Consider the following 3,761-nt stretch of genomic DNA (forward strand, 5'->3'; position numbering starts at 1 on the left):
CACATACACAGAGGGAAATGGAACACTGGGGAAAAATTTTACACCATGGCATCAGGCTTACTCAAATTATGGTGTCTTGGGCATGGGATGGAGTACAGTGAGAAGAAAAGACTTGGAAAGTCACTGGATTGCTGTGGCAATGATAGATGGGTTGGCAGCTCTGAAAAAGAGAAGCTCAGGGTCTTAAACTCCCAACTCAAGGCACGGGTTGAAGTGACACGGCCTCCAAGGAATCTGTTATCCCCATGCGGCAGGGCAGCAATGACGGAGGACGGGGCACCTATTCTGTAAGAGTCATCCCATTATCCCTCATGGTCTCCAGGCACAGAGAAAGAGTTAAACTCCAAAATGGCAGACTATTTACATGGCCTCGAAGTGACTCTCTACAGTTTGCTCATTGTTGCAAGGAGGAAAAATAATAACAATGGAGAAGTCAGACAACACCTTGAATGAGTGATCACAATAAACATCCCCAGCGAGGGGCGCATGGTCATCATATGCTTCCAGATGGGATCCTTGAGAGGATATACCATGTACGTAGTATTCGTTCCACCTGGGGATCTAAAGAAGGATCCAAGGAAGGATCAGACGCAGCCAGAATGAGGAGCTTTCTATTTAAAAGAAAATGGATGGCAGCTATAATTCTTCAAAAATGTCATAAAAGTCATGACATAAGAGACAAAGAAAGACTATGGAAATATTCTAGATTGAAGAACACTAAGTGAAAAAAGTAAATGCAATATCTGATCCAAGACTGGATTCTTCACTCAAGGGGGGAAATGCTACAAAAGAAAACATTAAACATTGGCGTAGAGATGGTAGCTTGGATAAAACAATTTTATTAAGCTTAAACCTGCTGAACTTGATAACTATACTGTGGTTAATGGGAGAGAATATCCATAGTCTCAGAAAATACATACTGAAATATTTAGGAGTAAAGGGTCATGACATGCAATGTAGTCTCAAGTTGTTTGGTAAAAGCATATATTACGGGGGCGCCTGGGTGGCTCAGTGGTTTGGGCTGCTGCCTTCGGCTCGGGTCATGATCTCAGGGTCCTGGGATCGAGCCCCGCATCGGGCTCTCTGCTCCGCAGGAAGCCTGCTTCCCTCTTTCTCTCTCTCTCTCTCTCTGCCTGCCTCTCTGCCTACTTGTGATCTCTGTCTGTCAAATAAATAAATAAAATCTTAAAAAAAAAAAAAAAAGCATATATTACGTATACATACATATATATGCATATATATGTGGGGGTGTGTGTGTGTGTGTGTCTTTGTGTGTGTGTATAGGCGGGGGGGAGGAAATCTATGCATATGACATAGCAAATGAAGTTAACAGTAAGTGAAATTGGGTAAAGGGTACATATTAATTTGCTAGAACTGCTGTAAACAAAGGGCTACAGACTAGGTAGTAGTAGTATCGCTGACTTAAACGACAGAATGCACTGTCTCCCGGTTTGGAGGCTAGAAGTCCTAGACCAAGGTGTCAGCAGGGGTTGGTTCCTTCTAAGCGCTGTGACAAAGAAAATAATCTGCTCCAGGTCTGTCTCCTGGCTTCTGAAAGTTTGCTCAAAGTCTCTGGCATTCCTTGGCTTGTAGTTACAGCACCCTGATCTCTGCCTTCATGGTCACGTGGCGTTCTCCCCATGTACCCATATGTCTCTGTGTCCCTTTTTCCCCTTTTGTATAAGGCACCAGTCCTCTTGGATCAGGGCCTAAGCTCATGCAATAACCTCCAGTTTAAAGCTTGATTACCTCTGTAAAGACCTTTTTTCCAAGAAACTTACCTTCTACAGTACGAGGGGTTAGGACTTCCACAGATCCATTTTTGGTGGACACAATTCAACCAATAACAGATATACAAATAATTTCTATAGTATTTTTTTTAAGATTTTATTTATTTATCTGATAGAGAGACAGTGAGAGAGAGCATGAGAGGGGAGAAGGTCAGAGGGAGAAGCAGACTCCTGAGGAGCTGGGATACTGATGCAGGACTTGATCCTGGGACTCAGGGATCATGACCTGAGACAAAGGCAGTCACTCAACCAACTGAGCCACCCAGGTGCCCTTTCTATAGTATTTTTATTCTTGTAACTTTTCTCTTTAGTTTGAAATTATTTCCACGTAAAACATTTTTCTAAAAGGAAAAGAAATTCCTGAGGCGCCTGGGTGGCTCAGTCAGTTAAACAGCTGCCTTCGGCTCAGGTCACGATTTTGGAGTTCAGGGATCGAGCCTCGTGTCAGGTTCCCTGCTCAATGGGGAGTTTGTTTCTCCCTCTCCCTCTGTTTCTCCCCCACTCGTGCTCTCTAATAAATTAGTAAAATTTTAAAAAAAGAAAAATTCCTGTACAACCCAGAGAGTTACAAAACCTATTCCAGGAATAGACAAAGGAATATATCTCAAAGGAATCATAAGATTCTACCAATTCACATCCTCAAGAACCTTGGAATGGAAAATAAAGGCATTGATCAGAAAGGACAAATTATAAAATTAGGTAGGACCAAATTTATCAACATGAGTGCACTTACCAAGAATTCTAGATTCAGCTTCTTCTCCAAGAGAACACCAAATGGCAGATGACATGGGTGCTACAGGAGCGCCATGAGGGCCTGGGAGCCCTGGAAAGGGAGGCAGGTGGTTACCATGGAGGCTCAGGGAGTGGCAGCAGCTTCGGGGCCCCACTGGAGGGAGGCCACAGAGCTCAGAGAGCGAAGGCCGACAACGAGGAGTGGATTCCCATCCCCAAGCTGGGCTGCCTGGTCACAAACACAAAGTCCCTAGAGGAGATCTCTTCTCCCTGCCCATCAAGGAATCTGAGATCATGGACTTCTTCCTGGGGGTATCCCTTAAGGATGAGGATTTGAAGATTATGCCTGTACAAAAGCGGACCCATGTTGGCCAGTGGACCAAGGGTCAAGGCATTTGTTGCCATCAGAGATTACAATGGACACATGGGTCTGGGTGTCAGTGGATAGCCACTGCCATCCAGGGGGCCATTATCCTGGCCAAGCCTTCCATCCTCCCTATGCAGTGAAGCTACTGGGGGGAACAAGATCGGCAAGCCCCACACTGTCCCATGCAAGGTAACTGGCCGCTGTGGCTCTGTGCTGCCCCCAGAGGCACTGATGTTGTCTCAGCCCTGTGCCCAAAAAGCTCCTGACGACGGCCAGTATTGACGACCTCAGCCAGGGACACTGCCACCCTGGGCAACTTTGCCAAGGCTACTTTGGATGCCATCTCCAAGACCAACAGCTATCTCACCCTTGACCTCTGGAAAGAGTATGAGGAATTCACTGACCATCCTGTAAAGATCCACACCAGAGTCCCCATGCAGAGGACTCAGGCCCCAGCTGTGACCACTACATAGTTTTATACAGGAAAAATGAAGTGAAATAAAGCTTGTTAAAAAGAAAGGAGGTGGGGGAGATGGAGAAAAAGAAGGAGGAAGAGGAGAATTATTCTAGATGAGGAGGAGGAGGAGAGGAAGGGGACGGAGAAGAAGGAAAAGGAGAAGGAGAAGAACAAGAAGAACAAGAAGAAGAGTTAGAATTCTAGATTCAATATGTCCAGCAGCAAACATCTAGGAACTATTCAAATATGCATGTTTTTGTTCCAACAGGCCTTGCTAGAGGTTCCATACATCATTACTATCTATCATATTTGAATTCTACTGGATCTGTTGCAATAGTTTCAGATATGTCTTCCTTCCACTTTGGTCCTTAAGTAGCTGTGAGAGCACCAAATGGCTCCAAGAGATTGTTTGCAC

The 3,761-nt window shown here is 45.0% G+C and overlaps 1 pseudogene; it reads left to right on the top strand.

Annotated features, from left to right (window-relative positions):
• Window positions 1-2,564: 2,564 nt before the first annotated feature.
• On the top strand, window positions 2,565-3,362 carry LOC116581626 (annotated as a pseudogene).
• The last annotated feature ends 399 nt before the right edge of the window (window positions 3,363-3,761 follow it).

This window comes from Mustela erminea, chromosome 21 (assembly GCF_009829155.1).
Source record: "Mustela erminea isolate mMusErm1 chromosome 21, mMusErm1.Pri, whole genome shotgun sequence".
NCBI classification, from domain to species: domain Eukaryota; kingdom Metazoa; phylum Chordata; class Mammalia; order Carnivora; family Mustelidae; genus Mustela; species Mustela erminea.